Genomic DNA, 27,313 nt, shown 5'->3' with positions numbered 1-27,313 from the left:
ACTCATGGCAAATTTTTTTTACATTAACAGTTTTCAGTTTTATCAGTTTTCACTTTCACAAGTCAAAGCAATTCATCATTACTCAAGATTTAACAGTTGAAATGACTATAAGGCCTTAAATTAATGCAGCAAATATTATTTTACAGTGTAGGCTACTAAGATCTTTTCTTTTCTTTTTTTCTCAGCCTTTTTCTTGGTTGCTTTTATAAACAGACAACCATTTATTTAACAGTGACTTTTATAGAAGAGACAATAATATAACTAAAAATTACCATTATGTAGAATATTTTTGTACTTCACTTTTATTTGTTCCCATGTTCTAGTGTGGTGACTGACATTACAATGAACAAAGTAATTATGCAATTATTAAAATACAAAAATATAGGCTAATAAGTGATAAAAACATCTAACATGGCCACTTCTAATGGATTTAAATTGTCTGCTACTTTTTGCCAGCCCTCTCTCCTGGCTTTTGCACACTTTGAGGTGTTCCCTGGCGTTTTGATTAAACATTAAAATTCCGAATAAACTTCGACTATTAGTGTTTGCTCTGCTGAGGAGAAAAACTGTGCGCGCTCTTTGGCCACGTTGAGCAGCCAATAGCAGCGTTGCTGATCAATGTTTCTACTATCGATACATATCCCCTTTTAACCAGCGCATGAACGCGCAATTTTCTCAGATAACTCAATCCAGCGATACTAATCATATCCGGCAAGTGTGTTCGAAGAACCGAGTTAGCCAGATCATGATTCGCACGATGATATCATCTTGGATGTGTCATTTGATCTCAGATGTAATAAGCAACGTACGAAGAACGGGCCCCAGGCCTACGTCGCTAACTAATGTTTATGAAGACTACAAAAACAGGTATTTCTGTTTTACATTAAGCGCCATCTAATGTCAGGGAATGAATTTGCATACTCATCATCAGCGAAAATCGCTTGGGTGTGAACACAAAAAATGCGTTGAAAAACGCTGGCGAATAACGTGCGCCGATATTCATCCCGGTGTGTAGGGTGCTTAATCCTGTTAACATGAAATAAGCCTGCTCGCAAGCAAGTTTAAGACTGCGCACCTGTTGCTATGACAGCAAGTCCAGGATGAGCGTCGAAGAAACAAACAATCCAAGATCATGCCAAATCGCCAACAATCAAATCCAGCTAAGTGAGTTAGCGACGTACGAAGAACGGCCACTGGTTAGGTTCACAGAGTAAGTTACCATGGTAACTAACTCTGAGTATAAGTTACCTCTCTTTCAGAAACGTGTTTGACATACCTTCCTTTCTGAAACGGAACACCCAGAGCTTCCCTCATTTCAGGGTTAACATACTCAGAATTTTCACTTAACCTCATTTCTGAAACAGGACCCAGATCTCCTATTCTCTTTGTTTATCTGATTGTTATAACTCAGCTATAGTAGCCAAACTAAAGCAAACACCATAATGGTGACTTACATTTTTGATTTTCTCCTTCAGTGATTCTGCTTATTAACATCAGGTGTCTTCAATAATGCTCAATCATCACTCAATTAATCACTTAATTATCTCATTAACTTTAACACTCTTGAGCGTGGAGCCATATAAACTCCCAGTAGATATTATTTAAGAGTGGAGTTTTTGCTGTGTAGATACGTTATTTACAGACATTTCCAACCACATAATTCAGTATAATGTTCCACCCACAATCTCTGAACATCATTGTTTCTGATGAAACAGCAATTCAGGCACAAACATGCATCTTGTCCTTTTTTCAGAGACCAAAAGACCTTTAAAACTAGAACTGCACATAATTAAAGGAACAAGTGGGTAGATTTTTGGCTTCCTTTTCCCCTTAAATCACGAGGAAACTTGTGTGGCACGTGAGGCAGTGGAACTGTATGTCACCAAGTTTCTGTTTCATGATCCTCCACACAGCTAGCCTGACAAGCCAGACCTACATCAAGATGTTAGGTCTGGCTAGAAAGGAGAAAATCACAAATTGTAAGTTACCGTTATGACGATCAATGGTTGCTTTAGTTGGGCTCTTGACCCATATATTATTAACTTTAGATTTTGTTTGTCTGTTTCTGAATTATAATCACCAGTTGAACAAAGAAAAAAGTGATCTGATGGTGTTGATTATGTTATGACAATCATCATTTGAACTTGATCACTGAACTCATTAAAATCCTTCTTTCTGACTTCAATTTATGTTGTTGGTTAGTGAATCTGCATAAATTCCCAGAATATTTAATATAATATAAAGGATTTCTTAAAAGTTGTTTTAAAAAAAAAAAATCATTATTTTAGGCACACACAGATGTCAAGATTCAGTCTATGCATCTCAACAATGGTGACGAGCAGAATATTCAATTAGGAAAAGTAAATTACATAGACAATTCAGATCATAATTTATTCATACCGCAATGCATGATGGGAGCCATTAATGAGTTGTGATTGGTGGCAGCCACTGCAACATGCTTTATTATTGTCACCATTGTTGAGATTCACAGGCTGATTATTGATGTCTGTGTTTTAAATGAGTTTATCTGAATGTCTTTTGATCAGAACAATGTTTATTAAATATTTTGAATTATAAGTAAAGTACTGATAATCATAGGCTGAAGAATCACTAAATTGCTGCTAACAAGTTAAACCAAACTATCTCAATACCGCTCCATCTGAAAGCAGGTGAAGGCGATTTACTACTAACCAAGGAACCGGCTTTACTGACCAGGGGCCTCATTTATAAAACTGTGCGTAGGAACCTTACTAAAAGTGTACGTACGCACAAAAGCCAAAAATGGCGTACGCAAAAAAATATTCAGACTTATAAAACCGTGCGTACGCCAGTACCTGCGCAGAATTCACTTTATAAATCCCAGTCAGCGGAAGATTGTGCGTACATGCGTCTCCACCCGAAATAACCATATATGGAGCTTACAACGCCTAGTTTTACTATGCAGATCCTCATCTACATATCATTTGCATATGATTATTCATCCACGTGATAACTTAAACGTTATCAGTGTTGGGGGTAACGAGTTACAAAGTAACGGATTACAGTAACGATATTACTTTTTTGGGTAACGAAATAAAGTAACGCATTACACTAAAAAATATCGGTAACTACATTACTTTACTAAACTATAGGAACGCGCTTTCCTGCGTTACTCAAGCCGTGCTTGCCTGCGTGTAAAGCTCTGATCTGTTTAAGTGGTGCGTGCATGCCTGTGTGTGTGTGTGTGTGTGTGTGTGCTTGCACCGTTGTCATAGAGATCGATTTGAGTGACGTAGCTGCTGGTGCGAAGGGGAGCGGGAAATGGAGACGGAGACAGGGGGGTTTCGGCCAGTGGCGATATTCACATTACTTTCAGTTTATTGCTCGAAAGGACAAAAATATTCGCGTGAAATGCACTTTATGCCCAGGCAGCAAGCACTGGCCATCGGGACTACCGGGAGATTCCCAGTGGGCTGACGTGCCTTTTGGGCCGACATCTCATACTTTTTTTCTTTTTCTGTTTTTTGTCGCAAGGAATGTGCAGAGAAATAGCGTGAAAAATAGACACAGGCCCTTCAAGCAGACGCTGTAAAATGTGTCAAAATGTTTTCTGCAGCTGCAGGACCTTCATCAGCTCCCGTGGCTGATGATGAAGATAGTGAGGAGGATAAGGACAGAGATGAGAAAGTGTAGAGCCTGCGGTAAGCAGAACTAACAGTTACTTTCAAAACACTTATAGGCTTTGTCATGAGTGTAGGAACCCATTACCCAGTAACGCATTGTTTCCACATCTGCATATTTGACGATTACTGTAATTTACTATAAATTTAATGAGACGCGTTTGTAAACCATGTTTTCCGCCAAAATAAAAGCTCGATGCAGTTTCCGTCAAAATAAAAGATCATGTGCTTATATCTCTTTCAAGTATAGAAATTAGTACAAAACTAATTGTGAAAGTTTCCTTTATTTTTCAGTGCATTTGTTTTACAATATATGTCTATTAGTGTGCTATTATTATTATGGCCAAAATGCCAGGGCCGATTTTTTTTTTGTCCCAGTCCAGCCCTGATTATGTGTCTACCACCGTGGTCATTTGTCCTTTATCCAGTTGTTTGTGGATTTTACAGTGAGGCATATTTCTTTGTGCAGACATGGATATTGTTCTTTCATATGGTTTTACATGCCATTTTGTTTAGGCTACATTTATAAACACTATGCGGACAGGCTAAGTGATGATAGGACTATGATGTTTGTCCATATCTACAGGGTAAATTAAGAAATGGGAAAGTAAAGTAATAAGTAGTGAAGTTACTTTTCAAATGCAGTAACTAGTAAAGTAATCTCATTACAATTTACAGAAGTAACTAGTAACTAGTAACTAATTACTTTTTTTGAGTAACTACCCCAACACTGAACGTTATCACGTTGATGAATAATCATATGCAAATGATATAAACGGTACAAAACGGTATACTTTACATTAATACAAATCAAGTAGTTATCCTTGCCTTGTTTTTGAATAGCCTACATAAATCAAATAGTGTAAAATACATTTCAGAGAAAGTTTTTCTCAATCTTTTCCACTTGCCGAATTGTATTTTTAATTGATTTATATTTTTAATGGAAACAGATAGGCCTTGGGCATTATTTGCACGAAACTATTTTCTCAGACAATCTGGTATTATCATGATAAGCAATTATCTCTGTAGACCTTACCGGGGTTTTTTACAGTAAAATACTGGCAACACTGTTGCCAGTAATTTACTGTTAATTGTACAGTTCTTTACTGTAATCTACAGTATGTTACTGTAACATGCACTAAAACTCGAGTTAACTAATTTCACTTGCAGAAACCTTAAATTGACCAACTGTCATTTAAATGTATTAAACTAAAATTTATAATGCATTAATAACGTGAGCAAAGTATTACTGTGAACTTATTTCATTTGAAACCACAACAAAAGTTTTGTAAATAAAGAGACTTCCACTGGACCAGCAACTACACAGTCACCGCCTTTTAAATAAAGCAACATGCAGCATATCATCAATGTCTCTAGATCTTCTCCTGGACTGAAGCACAGGCTCTACTCTTCAGCACAATGGTGACCCAAAAACCAAAATTTTACAGTAAACTACTGGCAACAGTGTTGCCAGTATATACCTTTTTTTATAACTTACAGTTTATTACTGTTAAAATACATTTTGTGGGTGTGTCTTTTTATCTTACACTGTTAACCCTTTCAACCCCACAGGGAAATCCAGAGTTGTATAGTCCAGGGGTCAGAAAGTAGAAGTCCTGCCATATGTTTATTCCACCCATGACCTCAGTCAGCTGATTTCTATCTCCTGGCTGAAAAACTGCTAATTAGCAAATCCAGGTGATTGGAACAAAATTCTGAGCAGGACTTTTACTTTCTGAACCTGGACTTTACACCTCTGAAAAGAACAGAAAAAGAGACGAGTAGAAACACAAGAACTACAACTGACTTCAGCCACAGCCTTAGATGAAATCAACTGAAGAGAAAAGAAGACATTAAATCTGTGAAGATCTCAGCAGAGGAGGATTAAACAACTCCACAAACAGCATTACCAGCTTCACTTATTACTAACCAGACTGACTTTATTTCTGTCAGAACTCCTTATTGAGATGTTTAATTTGAAGTTACCATAACAGTGATTAGCGTTTCCATTAGTTGGGCTCTTAACTCTTATTAAGTTTATTGTCTATTTTGACTGCTTTGACAGTGTGTCTATCAAACACAATTGCAGCAGCAAAAAAAGCTAAATTTAGTCAGGGCAGGTGATGTTGGTCACCTGTTGATGGCTTTGTAATCATAATGTTATTGCCTGTATCATTGATATGATTTGTAAAATAAAATTGTTTTGTTCAATAAATATATTAATATCATAAACCCTGTGCATGAGATCAAGCAGTATTATACCTATCAGTTGAAATATTTTATAAAATATGAGAACAAAAAATTTACCTAAAGCGTGACACACACACTTATCAACAATCAGCGTATGTGTCTCACCAATGGTGACAATCAAAAATATTCAGATAAACTGATCAACTCTGAACATTACAAAAAAGCTACTAAATGTCACTAAAAAAACAACAGCAAAAAATAAAAGCAAATATTTAAAATTAAACAAAATAATAGGACAGTTCAGCTGCATAATTTATTCATGTTGCAATGCATGCTGGGGGTTTTGTACTATGCTGGTACCCAGCATGCATTGCAGCAAGGTACTTTTGATTGTCACCATTGTTGAGATTAATACGCTGATTATTGATGTTTGTCATAGTAGATTGACATTTAGTGCTAAAGTTTATAATAAAATGCTTCTAACTGATTCTTATAGTACTAGTGCATCTCATACTGCAGTAACTCAGAGTTTGTAATGTGCAAAATTAATGGAACAATAATTGTTAGATTTGAAAAGCATCAATGGAGCAGAAAACTTAATGATGATTATAAAACCATCAACAGATAACCATCATCACCTGATCTCATTTCACTTTAGCTTTCTTTGCTGCTACAAATGTGTTTAACAAACACACTGTCACAGCAGCCAAAATATACAAAAGATATAATCAGAGTTAAGAACCCAACTAATGGAAGCACTAATCACTGTTATGGTGACTTCAAATGAAACACAGAGTTAAACCTCTGTTAATTCTCAATGAAACTTCTGTAGATGTCTGACAGAAATAAAGTCAGTCTGGTTAGTAATAAGTGAAGCTGGTAATGCTGTTTGTGGAGTTGTTTAATCCTCCTCTGCTGAGATCTTCACAGATTTAATGTCTTCTTTTCTCTTCAGTTGATTTCATCTGAGGCTGTGTCTGAAGTCAGTTGTAGTTCTTGTGTTTCTGCTCGTCTCTTTTTCTGTTCTCTTCTTTCCTTCAGTGATTCTGCTTGTTAACTTATTAAGGCTGAGATGACTCCACATTAGCTCATTAACTTTAACACTCTTGAGTCTGGAGCCAAATAAACTCACAGGAGAGTTCATTTAGCACTGGAGTGTTTGCTGTGTGAGTTCATGGGTGGAATAAATATATGGCAGGACTTTTACTTTCTGACCCCTGGACTCTCCACCTCTGCTTTTAACACCCTGCTGGTGGTTCCCATATGAACACGAGCTGTGTTATTTTAACACCGGGGAATTAGATGTATGACAGAAATAAAGTCAAACTGTTAATAATAAGTGCAACAATGTGTAATGTCTGGAAGTCAGTTGTAGTTTTTGTGTTTCTCTTTTTTCTGTTATTGTTTTTTCTCTTTCCATCAGTGATTCTGCTTATTAACATCAGGTGTCACCACTAATGGCCAATCATCACTTAATTAATCACTTAATTAACTCATTAACTTCAACACTGCTTCAGTGTTAATTTTTAACACCCTGTAGTGTAGACACATATGTACTAGGGCTGGGCGATTTAAATCGCGATATTGTTATGCGCATCAGGGGCCTCATTTATAAAGCTTGCGTACGCACAAAACGGGGCTGAAAACATGCGTACGCCAGTTCCTGCGCAAAAGGTGGGATTTATGAAGAAAAACTTGACGTGAAAATATGCGCACCTACACGCAAACTCTGACCCATGCGTACGCACATTTTGGAGACGGAGCAGTTTGGCGACACCGATGGTGAGTTGGAGTTAAATGTCTTTTTGGTCACTTTTAGAATTTAGAATTAAAATTAAACATAATACAGAAAGATAATACAAATATAATTTCCCTCACCAAGCCTGTCACTTGAAGCAAATATCCATTCCTTCTTATGTCCGCGCCAGCGAGCGCGTTGGGCCGTTTAGTGAAACTGACGCAGTTTAAATAAATAAAATAATGATTTAAACTATGTTTTACTTCTGATATAAACATTTAGATTAAATATGCCATTCAAATTATGGAGTTAAACACTTAAACATTAAATCATACTGAAAAGTTACAACATTTTTTTATATTCAATTCAATCAATAGAAATATTTGTTGTGGATGCGATTGTTTTTGAACACTTTTCCTGTGGCGTGCTGCGTTTTAATGTTTTAACTACACTGTTAGACCTTACCGTTTTTTTTTTACAGTAAAATACTGGCAACACTGTTGCCAGTAATTTACTGTTAATTGTGCAGTTCTTTACTGTAATCTACAGTATGTTACTGTAAAATGCACTAAAACTCGAGTTAACTAATTTCACTTGCAGAAACCTTAAATTGACCAACTGTCATTTACATGTATTAAACTAAAATGTATAATGCATTAATAACGTGAGCAAAGTATTACTGTGAACTTATTTCATTTGAAACCACAACAAAACTTTTGTAAATAAAGAGATTTCCACTGGACCAGCAACTACACAGTCACCACCTGTTAAATAAAGCAACATGCAGCATTTCATCAATATTTGTAGATCTTCTCCTGGACTGAAGCACAGGCTCTACTCTTCTGCACAATGGTGACCCAAAAAACGAAATTTTACAGTAAACTACTGGCAACAGTGTTGCCAGTATAAACCTGTTTCATAACTTACAGTTTATTACTGTTAAAATACATTTTGTGGGTGTGTCTTTTTATCTTACACTGTTAACCCTTTCAACCCCACAGGGAAATCCACACTACAAAGAGTAAAAAGTAACACTGAGACAGTGTTGCAGTGAGATAATTAAGAGAATATGTAAGTGATTGTTGAGCATTAGTGATGAACACCTGCTGTTAATAAGCAGAATCATTGAAGAAAAGAGAAACACAAGAACAGAAAATAGAGAAACACAATAACTACGACTGACTTCCAGCCATTACACATTATTACACTTATTATTAACCAGTATGACTTTGTTTCTGTCATACAGAAATTGTTATTGAAAATGTTTGTTTGAAGTTACCATTATAGAGATCAGTGCTTGCTTTAGTTGGGATGCTGATGCTAAAACATTCATTTTTCTTTTGCTGCTTGAGCTGTGTTTTTGCAAGTCACATTTGTGCGCACACACAGTTTATGAATGATTGTGGTTGTAATGCTTATGATGACAAAATCATCATATTGCCTGTTCATTCACTAAGGAATTAATTCTTATTCATTCAGAGTTTTATCCTCGATCAAAAGTGTTACATTAGCACCACTGTGAAACTACAGCAATAAATTACTATGACTCATTTTTTTAACACATCATGCATAAACCAAAAAAAAAACAGAGCTACACTATATTTTAGAAACACAGAGATATCACAATTTAGCACATTAATCTCAACAATGGTGGCAATATTTTTTTTTTTTATTATTATTCATGCAGCAGTGCATGCTGGGAGTTTTATATTATCCTGGATCCCAGCATGCATTGCGACATGAAACTTTTCACCATTGTTGAGATTCATATGCTGATTGTGGATATTTGTGTGTCTGAACCAATTAGGAGTAAAATAAAATTGAATGAACTATATGATTGTTATTTTTCAGAAGACCTGATTATAGAAATATTGATTTCATTTTGTAGATACACAGATTTATGCTAAAAATGACATATCCATAATTTCAATTAATATATACAGGAAAAATCTGAAAATCAGATAGTCCAAGATGATTGTGACATCATCACAAAAGAACAAAAACACCTGATCAACTTCCTCTTGACTTTCTCCTGCCATATCAAATGTGTTTTATAAACTCACTGTTACAGCAGTCAGAGAGAGATGAAAGGTAAGAAGTCAAGGGACAAGAGACCAACTAAAGCAAATACTGATCTCCATTATGGTGACAACAAATTTTATTATTAACTAAATCTCTGTTAATTCTCAACAATAACTTTTGTACATGTATGAAAGAAATAATCATAAACTGGTTTGTAAACTGGTTTCACACTCAGTGTTACTGGAAGTCAGTTGTAGTTCTTGTGTTTCTCTTTTTTCTGTTCTTTTTTCTCTGTCCTTCAGTGATTCTGCTTATCAGGTGTTCATCAGTTTCTCAATTCACTCTCTTCTTTTCATTCACTCTGTCAAGTGGACTATATTAGTGAACTAATGTAGGGAATAGTGAATGAGGGTATAGGGTGTGATTGGGAAAACAGCCTCTGAGTGTCGATTTGGAGCACTGTTCATTTACAGTATATTCCTGTAGGCTATTTTTGTTTTCTAGGGTATATTACTGTTTTAATGGAAAATGGTATGATACTGTCTGAATTACGGCTTTTTTTACAGCAAGGGTTAACAGTGTACACTGTTAACCCTTGCTGTAAAAAAAGGCGTAATTCAGACAGTATCATACCATTTTCCATTAAAACAGTAATATACAGTAGAAAACAAAAATAGCCTACAGGAATATACTGTGAATTAACAGTGCTCAAAATCGACACTCAGAGGCTGTTTTCCCGATCACACCCTATACCCTCATTCACTATTCCCTAGTTCACTAATATAGTCCCCTTGACAGAGTGAATGAAAATAAGTGAGTGAATTGAACGTGCTCTACTATTATATGTAAGAACGAGCCTATGACTGAATCTGGAAATAAAGCTAAATAACTGAGAAAAATTAGAAATAGTCCTCAAATGTCATGTCTGTCATTTATAGCAAAACATTTAGCGTTAATTCAATCTCAAACAGTTTCATTAAAATAAGTTATTACTGCGGTGTGTGACGTCATGAACCAACGTGGTTCAATGACCATTTTGCGACAATACGGTTTCGGGAAACAGTCGTGGTCCGTGTACTTTTTGGTCATTTCATTTCCTGTTTGGAATGGAATAACGAGAAATGAAAACCAGCTCGTTTATTCGTTTTTTAGTTTAGTTTAAAAAACGAAAAATGAGATTTTGGCTCGATTTTTCATTTTTCGTTTGTGGTTTACAAATCGGTTTATGGGTTCAATATTTCATTTGCACACGTGGGCGGTGCTGAAACGGCCCTTTCATCTGATTGGTCAAAACGCTCCGCCTTCAGTAAGCTACAAGCTTTTCTTTCTGTCAGGCACAGAGTTGTATAGTCCAGGGGTCAGAAAGTAGAAGTCCTGCCATATGTTTATTCCACCCATGAACTCAGTCAGCTGATTTCTATCTCCTGGCTGAAAAACTGCTAATTAGCAAATTCAGGTGATTGGAACAAAATTCTGAGCAGGACTTTTACTTTCTGAACCTGGACTTTACACCTCTGAAGAGAACAGAAAAAGAGACGAGCAGAAACACAAGAACTACAACTGACTTCAGCCACAGTCTTAGATGAAATCAACTGAAGAGAAAAGAAGACATTAAATCTGTGAAGATCTCAGCAGAGGAGGATTAAACAACTCCACAAACAGCATTACCAGCTTCACTTATTACTAACCAGACTGACTTTATTTCTGTTAGAACTCCTTATTGAGATGTTTAATTTGAAGTTACCATAACAGTGATTAGCGTTTCCATTAGTTGGGCTCTTAACTCTTATGTTAACAATAATGTTTTTTGACTTTTTTGGCTGTTGTGACAGTGTGTTTGTCAAACACATTTGCAGCAGCAAAGAAAGCATAATTTAATCCGCAGGTGATGTTGGTAACCTGTTGATGGTGTTGAAATCGTAATGCCTGAAGCACTGATGCAATTTGTATAAAAAAATTGTGTTATTCAATTAATATATTTATATCATAAACCCTGTGTTACTGCAGCATGAGATCAAGCAGAATTATACCTATCAGTTGAAATATTTTAACAAAAATTAGAATTTTTAATTTTTTTTACCTATCATGTGACACACACTTATCAACAATCAGCGTATGTGTCTCAACAATGGTGACAATCAAAAATATTCAGATAAACTGATCAATTCTGAACATTACAAAAAAGCTACTTAATGTCACTAAAAAAACAACAGCAAAAAATAAAAGCAAATATTTAGAATTAAACAAAATAATAGGACAATTCAGCTGCATAATTTATTCATGTTGCAATGCATGCTGGGAGTTTTGTACTATGCTGGTACCCAGCATGCATTGCAGCAAGGTACTTTTGATTGTCACCATTGTTGAGATTAATACGCTGATTGTTGATGTTTGTCATAGTAGATTAACATTTAGTGCTCAAGTTTAGAAAATTATTCTAACTGATACCTATAGTACTGCTGTATCTCATGCTTAAGTAATACAGGGTTTGTGTTTTGAAAAAAATCTGGATGTGTAAATAATATATTTCTGGATCTCATTCTGCAATAACTCAGGGTTTGTAATATAAAAAATTAATGGAACAAAAGCATCAGTGGAGCAGGATACTTTGTGATGATTATAAAACCATCAACAGGAAACCATCATCACCTGATCTCAGTTCACTTTAGCTTTCTTTGCTGCTGTAAATGTGTTTAACAAACACACTGTCACAACTGCCAGAAAACATAATCAGAGTTAAGAACCCAAATAATGGAAGCACTGATCACTGTTATGGTGACTTCAAATGAAACACATTAGAGTTAAACCTCTGTTAATTCTCAATAAAACTTCTGTAGACATCTGACAGAAATAAAGTCAGTCTGGTTAGTAATAAGTGAAGCTGGTAATGCTGTTTGTGGAGTTGTTTAATCCTCCTCTGCTGAGATCTTCACAGATTTAATGTCTTCTTTTCTCTTCAGTGGATTTCATCTGAGGCTGTGGCTGAAGTCAGTTGTAGGTTCGGTGTTTCTGCTCGTCTCTTTTTCTGTTCTCTTCTTTCCTTCAGTGATTCTGCTTGTTAACAGGCTTATTAAGGCGACTCCATATTTAATATACACAGATTTTGTGGCTCAGATAAGGTCCAGTTCTGGTTTATTTCTTTGCTCTTGGCTGACATGTAGTCAGAGGTATAAAGTCCAGGTTCAGAAAGTAAAAGTCCTCCTCAGTATTTTGTTCCAATCACCTGGATTTGCTAATTCAGACAGGAGAGAGAACTAATTAGTGAAATCAGCTGATTGAGTTCATGGGTGGAATAAACTGTGGCAGGACTTCTGCTTTCTGACCCCTGGACTATACAACTCTGGTCAGGCAGAATAAGAGTCAGTACAAACCAGAGGTGGAGAGTCCAGGGGTCAGAAAGTAAAAGTCCTGCCATATATTTATTCCACCCATGAACTCACACAGCAAACACTCCAGTGTTAAATGAACTCTCCTGTGAGCAGAGTTGTATAGTCCAGGGGTCAGAAAGTAGAAGTCCTGCCATAGTTTATTCCACCCATGAACTCAGTCAGCTGATTTCACTAATTAGTTCTCTCTCCTGTCTGAATTAGCAAATCCAGGTGATTGGAACAAAATACTGAGGAGGACTTTTACTTTCTGAACCTGGACTTTACACCTCTGACTACATGTCAGCCAAGAGCAAAGAAATAAACCAGAACTGGACCTTATCTGAGCCACAAAATCTGTGTATATTAAATATGGAGTCATCTCAGCCTTAATAAGTTAACAAGCAGAATCACTGAAGGAAAGAAGAAAACAGAAAAAGAGACGAGCAGAAACACAAGAACTACAACTGACTTCAGCCACAGCCTCAGATGAAATCAACTGAAGAGAAAAGAAGACATTAAATCTGTGAAGATCTCAGCAGAGGAGGATTAAACAACTCCACAAACAGCATTACCAGCTTCACTTATTACTAACCAGACTGACTTTATTTCTGTCAGACGTCTACAGAAGTTTTATTGAGAATTAACAGAGGTTTAACTCTAATGTGTTTCATTTGAAGTCACCATAACAGTGAATAGTGCTTCCATTAGTTGGGTTCTTAACTCTGATTATATCTTCTGTGTTTTCTGGCAGTTGTGACAGTGTGTTTGTTAAACACACTTGCAGCAGCAAAAAAAAACTAAAGTGAAATTATATCAGGTGATGATGATTACCTGTTGATGGTTTTATAATCATCATGAAGTATCCTGCTCCACTGACGCTTTTCAAATCTAACAGTTGTGTTCCATTATTTTTTTTATATTACAAACCCTGAGTTATTGCAGAATGAGATCCAGAAATATATTGTTTACACATCCATATTTTTTTCAAAACACAAACCCTGTATTACTGAAGCATGAGATACAGCAGTAGCCTACTATAGATATCAGAAGAATCTTATAAACTTGAGCACTAAACCTTAATCTACTATGACAAACATCAATAATCAGCGTATTAATCTCAACAATGGTGAATATCAAAAGTACCTTGCTGCAATGCATGCTGGGTACCAGCATAGTACAAAACTCCCAGCATGCATTGCAACATGAATAAATTATGCAGCTGAATTGTCCTATTATTTTGTTTAATTCTAAATATTTGCTTTTATTTTTTGCTGTTGTTTTTTTAGTGACATTTAGTAGCTTTATTGTAATGTTCAGAATTGATCAGTTTATCTGAATATTTTTGATTGTCACCATTGTTGAGACACATACGCTGATTGTTGATAAGTGTGTGTGTCACATGATAGGTAAAAAAAAATTCTCATGTTTGTTAAAATATTTCAACTGATAGGTGTAATTCTGCTTGATCTCATTCTGCAGTAACACAGGGTTTATGATATTAATTGAACAAAACAATTTTATTATACAAATTACATCAGTGATTCAGGCATTATGATTACAAAGTCATCAACAGGTTACCAACATCACCTGCCCTGATTAAATTTTGCTTTCTTTGCTGCTGCAAATGTGTTTAACAAACACACTATCACAGCAACCAAATAAGACAAAAAACATAATTGTTGATATAAGAGTTAAGAGCCCAACTAATGGAAACGCTAATCACTGTTATGGTAACTTCAAATTAAACATCTCAATAAGGAGTTCTAACAGAAATAAAGTCAGTCTGGTTAGTAATAAGTGAAGCTGGTAATGCTGTTTGTGGAGTTGTTTAATCCTCCTCTGCTGAGATCTTCACAGATTTAATGTCTTCTTTTCTCTTCAGTTGATTTCATCTAAGACTGTGGCTGAAGTCAGTTGTAGTTCTTGTGTTTCTGCTCGTCTCTTTTTCTGTTCTCTTCAGAGGTGTAAAGTCCAGGTTCAGAAAGTAAAAGTCCTGCTCAGAATTTTGTTCCAATCACCTGAATTTGCTAATTAGCAGTTTTTCAGCCAGGAGATAGAAATCAGCTGACTGAGTTCATGGGTGGAATAAACATATGGCAGGACTTCTACTTTCTGACCCCTGGACTATACAACTCTGCCTGTGAGTTTATTTGGCTCCAGACTCAAAAGTGTTAAAGTTAATGAGATAATTAAGTGATTGTTTGAGTGATGATTGAGCATTATTGAAAACACCTGATGTTAACAAGCAGAATCACTGAAGGAGAAAATCTCTTCTTTAAGTTGCCATTATGGTGATCAGTGTTTGCTTTAGTTGGGCTCTTGACCCTTAAACTAATAACTTTAGATTTTGTTTGGCTGTTGTATCTGGGTTATAACTCTCAGATGAACAAAGAGAAACATTGATCAGGTGGTGTTGGTTATGTTTTGACATAATCATAATTTGACCTGAATCGCAAAACTCATTTAGAGAGTTAAGTTTACTTTGTTGATTATAGCTGCCTGTGATTCTAATATTATGCCATGTTAATCATTTTCAATGTAATCAGAAAGATTTCTTGAATGTTGTTCTGATCAAAGGACTTTGAAAAATTATATTATGTGGACACACTGACACCAAGAATCAGCCTGTGATTCTCAACAATGGTGACAATAATAAAGCATGTTGCAGTGCATTCTGGGTGCCACCAATCAAAACTCATCCATGGCTCCCATCATGCATTGCAGTATGAATAAATTATGATCTGAATTGTCTTGTTTTCCTAATTGAATATTCTTTTTGTCACCATTGTTGAGATTCATACACTGAATCTTGATGTCTGTGTGTGCCTTAAAGAAATATTTTCTTTTTCTTTATCAGTAGGGGTGGGCGGATCGATCCTGAAGTATCGATACTTCGATACTGACGTGGTATCGAAAAGGATCGATCCTCACATAAAAATATCGATCCAAATGTGTGTGTTTTTTACCAGTAATTTTTAATTAATTTAGCACGCAATTCAGTGCGTAAAATAAGCTTCTAAGTGGAAAAATAAGCGAATGTTAGCAGATAATTGTGTAGGATAGAACTTTTTCTCCCAGTCATCTGGATACAAGACGAAACCAATCAATCACAGAGAGCGTTCGATGATGGTGCTTCACTGAGCTCACCTATGGAGCTCACAGGACCAGTGCGTTTGGGAAAGCCTTGCTTAGATGACAGAGAAACAATCGGGAGTTATTTCGCAATAAACAAACCAAAAGTGTACATAACGGTTCAAAATGTTGACGTCAGTAAGATTTTTTTAATTAAATTAATATTTTTATTCAACAAGGATCGATGCATTAAATTGATCAAAAGTGACAGTCAAGGGTTTTACACTGTTTAAAAATAAATAAAAAATCTACTTCATAAATGCTGTTCTTTCAACTTTGTTCATCAAATAATTCTGCATAAAATGTATCATGGTTTCCACAAAAATATGAAACTGTTTTCAACATTGATAATAATAAGAAATGTTTCCTGAGCAGCAAATCAGCATATTAAAATGAATTATCATCATGACTGGAGTAATGATGCTGAAAAATTCAGCTTTGATCACATGAAAAAATTAGAGTTTACTATGACATAGAAAACCTATGTTAAATTGTAATATTACAGTTTTTACTGTATTTTTGATCAAATAAATGCAGAAGAGAATTAAAAATCTTACAGACCCCAATCTTTTGAACAGTAGGCTAGTGCTAGTAGTAGGCTAGTAATATAATTAGGGTAGTTTTGTAAAAGTCACTGACTAATTACAGGCGAGTTGAGAGCACAAATCACAAAATATTTAGTAGTCATTAAAACGTATTTAGCATATTAATGATGCATTCACCTCATAAATCATGACACACTGCTCTAGCACAGGAAAGTGCATACAAGTTCAAGTGCATGCTTTTAAAATGAAAAAGTATTGGTATCGGAATCGATATCGGCGATACTGGCCCTGTATTTACTTGGTATCGGATCGATACCGAAATTTGCAGTATCGCCCACCACTATTTATCAGAACAACTTTTAACAAATAATTTGAATTATATTGAAAAATCTGGAACTTAATCTGTAGAATTACTGTGATGTTGTAATGACCAATATACATTTAAGTCAGAGATTAGGCTCTAATTGAGTTCAGTGATTCAGATCAAATTATGATTATGTTCAAATATAACCAACACCACCTGATCAACTTTTATTTTTGTTCATCTGGCTGTAATAACTCAGATCAACAGCCAAACGAAATCTAAAGATAATCATTTGAAGGTCAACTGCCCAACTAAATCGAACACTAATCTCCATAACGGTGTCTAAAATTGTGATTTCCTCCTTCAGTGATTCTGCTTGTTAACATCAGGTGTCTTCAATAATGGTCAATCATCACTCAATCAATCACTTAATTAGCTCATTAACTTTAACACTCTTGAGTCTGGAGCCATATAAACTCCCAGGAGAGTTCATTTAACACTGGAGTTTTTGCTGTGTGAGTTCATGGGTGGAATAAACATATGGCAGGACTTTTACTTTCTGACCCCTGGAATCTCCACCTCTGGTACAAACGCACTTTAATAAAATAATGTCTGAAACCACCACTCACTGTTAACTACGCACAATATTTGAAGCAGACTATGTTGCTGGTCACGTTATTCGTGCTGCTGCGACTTGCAAGTGTGACTCCATTAATGTGAGCCACAGTATATGACAGATTATTTTAGCATGATGTATTTCCCATTGATAAATACAGTGCAAATAGTTCAAATATCTCTTTGGATAAAAGGGAAGTGGAAATACAAATCAATAATAGGCTGAACTGTACCATGATATGTCCGTAACATGTGCGTAGATGACCTACCCATAACTGTTACATTAGAGTTAGCTAAGTTTAACACAGTTTGTACAGTAGCTATAAAAGTTAAAAAATGATGTCTAAAGTTGAAAACCCAACAACCCAATGGGAATATATCCTTGTTGTGTAAAACATCTGTTCATAATCTGTGATTACACAATTCCAATGCGAATAGCACCGGGAGCCGTCTGGAATAAGTCTGCAATGATCAATCCGCATTTTTAAGACAGCTAATTTTACAGTAGGCTCATATTCAGAATGTCGACCATCTCGTATAACGCCAACGACCGCACAAATGGGCTTACTTTGTGAAATATAGCAGACCACCGTTTTAAATAACAGTTTAAAAAAGATGGTTTGTTATAGTCCGACAGACAGACAGACAGACAGACAGACAGACAGACAGATAGATAGACAGACAGACAGACAGACAGACAGACAGACAGACAGACAGATAGATAGATAGATAGACAGACAGACAGACAGACAGACAGACAGACAGACAGACAGACAGATAGATAGATAGATAGATAGATAGATAGATAGATAGATAGATAGATAGATAGATAGATAGATAGATAGATAGATAGATAGATAGATAGATAGATAGATAGATCTTGAAGTGTAAAGCTGGTTCTCATACACAGATAATGCCTATTTATGAATGAAATTCATGTGTTTATTTGTCATTTAAACTGATGCAAACAGGGAAAGAGTAGAAAAGACGTATTATCCTGTCGCCCCCTCTAGTGGACAGCATTAAGTATTACTGCCTTCATTGCTCAGATAACGCAGGCAAGTCAATGGATTTTTTGGGGAAGTCAGTCTGACCAGACCACTAGTTAGAAAAGATATAGCGAGTCAGACCAGTGTGAAGGTCTGAGCTGAGTTTGGTGATGCATTTAAGTTCTAGGCAGAGTCAATTTCTCATAATAATAATACTACATAATAATAATGTTTAAACATACACTCTCAGAAAAAAAGGTACAAAAGCTGTCACTGGGACAGTACCCTTCAAAAGGGTTCTAATATGTACCATTTAGGTACTAATATGTACACGTTTTGTACCAATACATAACTTTGAGGGACTTATATGCACTCTTTAGGTACAAAGGTGTACCTTTTGAAAAGGTACCGCCACAGTGACAGCTTTTGTACCTTTTTTCTGATATGCTAGCTTTTTCAAGCCAACATAATAAAGAAAACTCAGAGAAACATCGACCAATTCAGTATGTAATAAAATTGTATTAGTTTTATAATAAAACTAATAACATTTTAAAGGTATGCCGTGCTCTTCAACCGACATGATTTAATTAATCCCAAACCTGGTAATTTTGTCAGTACTAATGTACGGTCACTTACAGTTTCTCTCTTTTCTGTCTCTTTCTTTTCATGTGAACTGAGGCTACACATGCATACATTCATAAATATAATCTTTATTTCTATTCAATTTTCAAAATTATGTATACGTCACACACGCCTACCGGCCTTCTGATGTAAATAAAAGACGAGAGTGGTAAATGTTACGGACATATTATCATGGTACAGTTCAGCCTATTATTGATTTTTATTTCCACTTCCCTTTTATCCAAAGAGACGGAACTATTTGCACTGTATTTATCAATGGGAAATATATCATGCTAAAATAATCTGTCATATACTGTGGCTCACATTAATGGGTTCGCTTGCAGCACGAATTACGTGAGCAGCAACATAGTCTGCTTCAAATATTGTGCATAGTTAACAGTGAGTGGTGGTTTCAGACATCATTTTATTATAGTGTAGCCTATGATTTGTCCGTGCCGCACTCGTACTGACTTCTGCCTGACAGAAAGAAAAGCTTGTAGCTTACTGAAGGCGGAGCGTTTTGACCAATCAGATGAAAGGGGCGTTTCAGCGCCGCCCACGTGTGCAAATGAAATATCGAACCCATAAACCGATTTGTAAACTACAAACGAAAAATGAAAAATCGAGCCAAAATCTAATTTTTCGTTTTTTAAACTAAACTAAAAAACGAATAAACGAGCTGGTTTTCATTTCTCGTTATTCCATTCCAAACAGGAAATGAAATGACCAAAAAGTACACGGACCAGTCGTGACTAGCTAGTTGATTTCTCCAACGATGCTTGTACTATAGTAGTTAAGCAGCAAGTATTGTCATTGTTCGGGAAACACACCCCTGGTCAATTCAGCAGATAGGAAAAAATAGAAAAATTAAATCCAATTTAAAAAGAAAAAGTTATCAAAAAGTCAATAAAATTGTTAAAAGCTCATGCCAACATTTTCAACATGTGTCATTTGGGGTTCTTCAAATGTTTTCATTGTAAGTTCTCCATGTTGGATCAAACTATGCATTTAGCATTATGTTAAAATATTTACATACAATTTGCATACAAATATTTACATACAAATATTTACAGAAACACAAAATATGTTATTTTTTTTCTTGCTTCTTGATTACTTTTCAGTGAGTATATCAGCATATTTAATTCCTTCATGTGCTATTGTTCAAATGTCTAAATGATTTCAATTAATTTTCTGTAAAGCGTTAAATTAGTGCAGCATCCTCAAAATATACAATGCAATAATTTAGGTATAGTATATTTTTGTTGAGTGTTTTAGCACCATATATAAAGCATAGTCTTCAGACTGATCAAGAAATATGGTTTAATATTGCAACTCAAATAAAAGAAAAGCATTGTCAAATCCACTTATAGACGAGATTTTATTTAAATGTTATTGTGTTATGCATGTTTGGCCATCCAGGATTGCTGAAAAGGACTCCAGAGTAGAGGGAAATTAGGCTGGATGAAGCACAACAATCTCACTGAATTGTATAACTAGACACAGAGCTTAACCTGTTTAACAAAAGAATAACAAATGACTCTTATTAATTTGTCAATTTGTATGATCTTGCTATGTTAATACAACTATTTTCATATTTATCAAATCATACCCATCCTCCCATATTGTAGATCCATCTCAGTAAGTTGTCACTGATGTATTCCAGTATCCAAGACACAATTCCTAAGCCAGAATCAAAGAAACCGCCAAGCCTCTATCCATGCAAAAACAAACACATTTGAGTGACATCTGAGGGTTGCTCCATAAAACAAGATTAGAATACAAGCCAGGCTTATTTTGGTTAGTCAGACTTATTGTCAGTTGATTCTGATTCATAAAGCAAACTTAAAATATTTTGAACTCAGTTACTCTGGCAACTTATGCTGGGAAAATAACCTGGTCCAGGGCAGGCTAATAGGCTAAGCTTGATTTGTTACACAGATCCTCTAACACTGACCATCAGGAACACAATGATATTATGACATTCTCTCATACCATTACTTTATTACTTTATTGACCACTATCCGTCCAAAAATAAATATACAGTATACAGGAAATCTACTTAAACAAGGCTACAATGATAAATGAGACAGTATAAACCTACAAACATGTTCAATTATTATGTAAATAAAATGTTGATGTTAAAGTTGTAACAAAGAGCCCAACTCAAGCAAACAATGATCATCATAACGGTGTCTTAAAAAAATTATTTTCTCCTTCAGTGATTCTGCTTGTTAACATCAGGTGTCTTCAATAATGCTCAATCATCACTCAATGAATCACTTAATTATCTCATTAACTTTAACACTCTTGAGTGTTAATTTAACACTCATATTTTAACACTTTAACACTCTTGAGTCTGGAGTCATATAAACTCCCAGGAGAGTTCAATTAACACTGGAGTTTTTGCTGTGTAGTGTTGATTTAAGTTTGACCATTAAAATAGAAATGTCATTGACCCACAATGGTAAAATAAGAAAAACAATTACCTTTACAACTGCATTTGCAGCGACCCAGATCAGTGTAACAATTTTCCCCCAGGTAATGCCATCTTCAAACACTCTATCTGCAAGTTTCCAAAAGGTCTCTCTATTCGCCACACATGCAAACTCATCATTAAGCCTGAGATGAAACAAATATTGCTGATAAAACCATGTTTTTCATTTAGGCTATTTTAACCAAACACTGAAAAGACCAGGGGCAGGGCTGCGTTTCCCAAAACATTGTTGTCCACCAATGGTCTCTGATCATGAACAACTTAGCTCACAATGCTTTTGAGAAATCGTGAGCTTAGAATTATAAGGTTCTATCTCCGTTTAAGGTAGTTCTGACTGAGATATTAAGCATCAAAGTTTTTACATTCCGGCTGGCAAAACTGTTATGTTTTAACAATATTTTATTAATGACTGCTAAAAATATATTTTTTTACAAAAATAACACATGCATTAATAAACACCTAATGGATCAGATTGTCAAAAACTCAATTTCAACCAAAAGTGGAGATAGAATCTATTCTAAGCTCACGAAATGCATTTTAATTCATACGCCGCTGCACAAACTGATCAAAATTACTTGAAGCAGTGTGTGCACGCAATAACTATTTTGTGGCGTACACTGAAAAAAGTGAAACATCAGTGCAATTCATTCAAAGTATATATTTACATTGGTCCAATGGAAAATTGTGATTTTCAGATTATACCTTCTGTTTTCACTTTGCCTCAAAGTTTTCACTTTGCCTCAAAGTAAGTGTTATGCCCTCTATCACTGAAAAAAATGATACTTTGGATTAACTTAAAACAATTGATGTAATTTTGTTACAGCTCATTTTTTTTTAGATTTTCTCAAATTGTATTTATGATTTAGTTAAAACCATACATTTTGATTTAATGTCAAACCAAAATTTAAATTTTTTTCCAACTCAATGTTTTCCCTCAACCCAAAGTACACAGCAAAAACTCCAGTGTTAAATTAACAATCAAGAGTGTTAAAGTTAATGAGATAATTAAGTGATTAATTTAGTGATGATTGAGCATTATTGAAGATACCTGATGTTAACAAACAGAATCACTGAAGGAGAAAATCACAAATTGTAAGCCACCGTATGGTGATGGGTGTTTGCTTTGGGATGGGATCTGACTAGGGCTGGGCGATTTAAATCGCGATATTGTTATGCGCATCTCGTCAGTAAAGCCGGTTCCTTGATTAGTAGTAAATCACCATCACCTGCTTTCAGATGGAGCGGCATTTACTACAAAGAGCCGTAGTTAACTGACAAGCTGAGCCAAATCGCATTAATATCGCGGACGTATCGCCAGCGATATTTAATGCGATATGGCTCAGCTTGTCAGTTAACTACGGCTCTTTGTACACAGCAAAAACTCCAGTGTTAAATTAACACTCCTGGGAGTGTATGAGTCCACACTCAAAAGTGTTTAAGTTAATGAGATAATTAAGTGATTAATTTAGTGATGATTGAACATTATTGAAGACACCTGATGTTAACAAGCAGAATCACTGAAGGAGAAAATCTCAAATTGTAAGCCACCATTATGGCGATCAATGGTTGCTTTAGTTGGACTCTTGACCCATATATTATTAACTTTAGATTTTGTTTGGCTGTTGTATCTGAGTTATAACTGCCAGTTGAACAAAGAAAGAAAAGTGATCTGATGGTGTTGGTTATATTATAACAATCATCATTTGAACTTGATCATTGAGCTCATTAAAATCCTTCTTTCTGACTTTGATTTCTGTTATTGGTTACAGCATAACTGTGAATCTGCATAAATGCCCAGAATTGTTGATATAATATAAAGGATTTCTGAAAAGTTGTTTAAAAAAAAAAAAAATCTTTCCTTTAGGCACACACAGATTTCAAGATTCAGTCTATGCATCTCAACAATGGTGAGGAGCAGAATATTCAATTAGGAAAAGTAAATTACATAGACAATTCAGATCAAAATTTATTCATACCGCAATGCATGATGGGAGCCATTAATGAGTTGTGATTGGTGGCAGCCACTGCAACATGCTTTATTATTGTCACCATTGTTGAGATTCACAGGCTGATTATTGATGTCTGTGTTTTAAATGAATTTGTCTGAATGTCTTTTGATCAGAACAATGTTTATTAAATATTTTGAATTATAAGTAAAGTACTGATAATCAGGCTGAAGAATCACAAAACTGCTGCTAACAAGTTAAACCAAACTACCTCAATAAGTTTCATTTTTCAGATCACAGCATGATTATGTCAAAACATAACAACACTATAAGATAACATTTTACTTTGTTCATTTAACTGTTATAAATCAATAACAGCAGACAAACAACAGTTAATATTAAAGTAAACATATAATGGTCTGGACCCCAACTAAAGCAAACACCCATCACCTTAATGGTAACTTACAATTTGTGATTTTCTCCTTCAGTGATTCTGCTTGTTAACATCAGGTGTCTTCAATAATGCGCAATCATCACTAAATTAATCACTTAATTATGTCATCAGCCCTAAATGCCGCTTCATCTGAAAGCAGGTGATGGTGATTTACTACTAATCAAGGAACCGGCTTTACTGACGAGATGCGCATAACAATATCGCGATTTAAATCGCCCAGCCCTAGATCTGACTGTTATAAATCAATAACAGCAGACAAGCAAAGTCTAAAGTAAACATATAAGGGTCAAGAGCCCAACTAAAGCAAACACTGATCACCATAATGGTAACTTACAATTTGAGATTTTCTCCTTCAGTGATTCTGCTTGTTAACATCAGGTGTCTTCAATAATAGTCAATCATCACTCAATTAATCACTTAATTATCTCATTAACTTTAACACTCTTGAGTTGAGTTGAGTTGAGTTGGAAAAAATTAAAATTTTGGTTTGACATTAAATCAAAATTTATGGGTTTAACTAAATCATAAATACAATTTGAGAAAATCTAAAAAAATTAGCTGTAACAAATTACATAAATTTTTTTAAGTCAATCCAAAGTATCATTTTTTTCAGTGTAGGCACAATTTTAGTTTTGGTCGGGCTTGGGTAAAAGTGAACGGGTACTTTTATGTAAACTAACGGACGGACTCAATATTCAGGTCATTTAAATCTTCTTTCCTTTGATCAAGGCTTACCCCTGGCCACGGACTTATAGTGTCGATCTCATTAAAGTGCATATCTATAGCACAAATTTAATTTCTCGTGCCATTTATAAGCCAAAAATATTTTTTTGCATGCTTATAAGAGACGCACTGTAAACCCCTTGGGTAGGATTCGGGGTGTGTGGACTGCGTGCGTAGCCTATAAGCACCATAAAGTGCGTATTATATGCACACGAAAACTACATATCATATGCACGCAAAAACAATTTTTGCCGTAAATGGTTACGAGAAATAAAATTCGTGCTATAGATAAGTTTTTTCATGAGATCGAGCTGAATTTTCTCATCCCTCCCAAGCAAGCAATTTTGCGTATAAAAGACGTTTTAGTCCAAGTCAATCAAGTCACCTATAGTGCTTTTTTTTTTTTTTTTTGATGGTTCATTTTTGTTGTAAAAAAAAAAGAAAAGAAAAGCACAACACAGCCAAACACAGCCCTGACGTCTAGGCTAAAACAAGGCAAAATGTGGGCTGTCAGTGAAAATTAGTTATTTTGGCAAAAACGACATGTAACCAAATTCAAGGTTATTTTGGATAGAAGTGGGTTACATAGCCGGAACATATCGGATCTTAACCTAGACGGAGAAATTACGTTTACTAAAATATGAAAATTAGATAAATCAAAATATTTATATGACAAAATATATTTGTATTATAAGTTTTCAAATCATTCAAATTAGACCAGCACAAATCATACACAACTTTAAGTTTCACTAGTGCTCACAAACCTGTGTTTTTATAGCCCCTTTTCATGTAATATATGATCAAACACACCGTTTGTATCGCGGGTTCTTATCGAAAGTTTTGCCGACTTCTTTGATGATTTCAGCCAAATTAACCAGTAACTGGTCTTGCTCATCACTCTTCAGCTCCTCCGGTGCACTTGTCCCAGCTTTCTGTGCTTGCCCATTGAAAACTCTGAGAAAACGAAAGTGTCCTTTATTTCAGTGATAAACATAATGGCGATTTGATTCTTTATCGAAGACCACAAAAAGAAAAAAAAAAATGTCATTAACAATTGACAGCCAGGGAAATAGTCAAGGTTCTTTATTGGATTGTCTAATTTGTTGTGAATTGACAATTGTGAATTTATTAATATTTATAAACAAAAATATTTGTAATATTTATACATTTTTTGAAGAATTAGTTCTCACAAGAAACAAGCAATAAATACATAAATAAATAAATGAATAAATAAATAAAAACTACATAATTTATAGCAATATGAAATTTAAACTTAGCCTACCTCTTGACAAGTTTGTTTGAAATCTGCTGTTCTAAAAAGATACATACAAAAGTAATTGTTCATGATAACTAAATGTAAAGAATGCAATGACGTGTTTCATAAATTCTCAATAGCCTACCGGATTCCATGAGCCCTTTTTTCCCTTGGCAGTATCTTCCTTCTTGATCCTACGAATTTTGATAATCTGTTTCACAAAACACAACAAAATAAAGGTATATCAATGACCATACGAATCTACGTCAATAAAGTATGTCATGAACATAACGAAAACAGATGAAGTCATATTGCCTTTGTTCCACGTCTTCACTGTCGTACAAAGTTGAGCAGAAGTGAAAGAAGCAAGTGCTTAGCCTATAACGTGACTGTTTGCTTTGTTATCTCCTTAGTCATCTTCAAACTATTTCAGTTTATAAAATGCTAGCAACCACAGCTTTTATTCTGTCAAAACAGCATTTTTTTTACAGTTTACTCTATGTTTTTGTGTCTTATCTCAGTTACATTATGTAACTTGTTTAAAGAGGTAATTCATTGCACTATCACAGCTAATAGAGCTGCTGTGTGCTGACCGCTGACGTACCATGGGTGCAGCAGGCGTAATGATATGACGCAGCACCTGAAAATAGTCCCCAGCTCGGTAACTTCTTCCAACGTGACCGGGACTTAGTTTGTCTAACCTATTAGACCTATTTTCAGGCGCTGCGTCATATCATTATGCCTGCTGCACTCATGGTACAGCCGCACAGTTCCTTGATTATTACGCCGGAATGAGAGTAGTTCCTAGCCATATAGGCTTAGAAAATCGCAACTTTTCATTTTCCGTCGATCTTAGTACACGGTTTAACTACAGAACAGTCAAGTTTTAAATAGGAAAAATATTGAAACTCTTTGGTCATTTTGAAAGAAATGCTACTGGACTCATCAGAATCAATGATCTGTGCTAAGCTATGCTAAAAGTGGTACCGTCAGACCCGGAGTTCGGCTGAATGGATTCTAAAACGGTAAAACTCAACCCAGATAGCAACATTGTTTCGGCCCGGATACGGCCCACATCTGGCACTTGTGGAATACGGATCTGGCCCACATGCAGCGTGGAATGACGGCCCTTGTGTGGCCCACTCCTGTTTGCCAGATCTGGGCCAGAAGCAGGCCATAGCAATGCCACATGTCAGCCAAGAGCAAAGAAATAAACCAGAACTGGACCTTATCTGAGCCACAAAATCTGTGTATATTA

General features: G+C 35.3%; 3 long non-coding RNA genes across 3 annotated transcripts in view; 1 reads left to right on the top strand and 2 right to left on the bottom strand.

The window, feature by feature from the left end:
• The window catches only part of LOC309503446, a 411,057-nt gene that overhangs the window by 236,907 nt on the left and 146,837 nt on the right, over positions 1-27,313 (bottom strand). The window lies entirely within an intron of this gene.
• Positions 12,981-27,313, top strand: part of LOC309503689 — an 86,832-nt gene continuing 72,499 nt past the window's right edge. Inside the window, exon 1 of the long non-coding RNA XR_014207820.1 lies at positions 12,981-13,064. This is a non-coding gene — a long non-coding RNA (uncharacterized lncRNA). The remainder of the gene's footprint in view (positions 13,065-27,313) is intronic.
• The window catches only part of LOC309503749, a 155,199-nt gene continuing 143,720 nt past the window's right edge, over positions 15,835-27,313 (bottom strand). The window contains exons 2-3 of the long non-coding RNA XR_014207843.1: positions 16,362-16,994; positions 15,835-15,868 (exon numbers count right to left, since the gene is read on the bottom strand). This is a non-coding gene — a long non-coding RNA (uncharacterized lncRNA). The remainder of the gene's footprint in view (positions 15,869-16,361; positions 16,995-27,313) is intronic.

Source organism: Leuciscus leuciscus (genome assembly GCF_965113295.1).
Source record: "Leuciscus leuciscus genome assembly, chromosome: 1".
NCBI classification, from domain to species: Eukaryota; Metazoa; Chordata; class Actinopteri; order Cypriniformes; family Leuciscidae; genus Leuciscus; species Leuciscus leuciscus.
The sequence above is the reverse complement of the archived record's forward strand: the minus strand, read 5'-3'. Positions and strand labels throughout refer to the sequence as shown.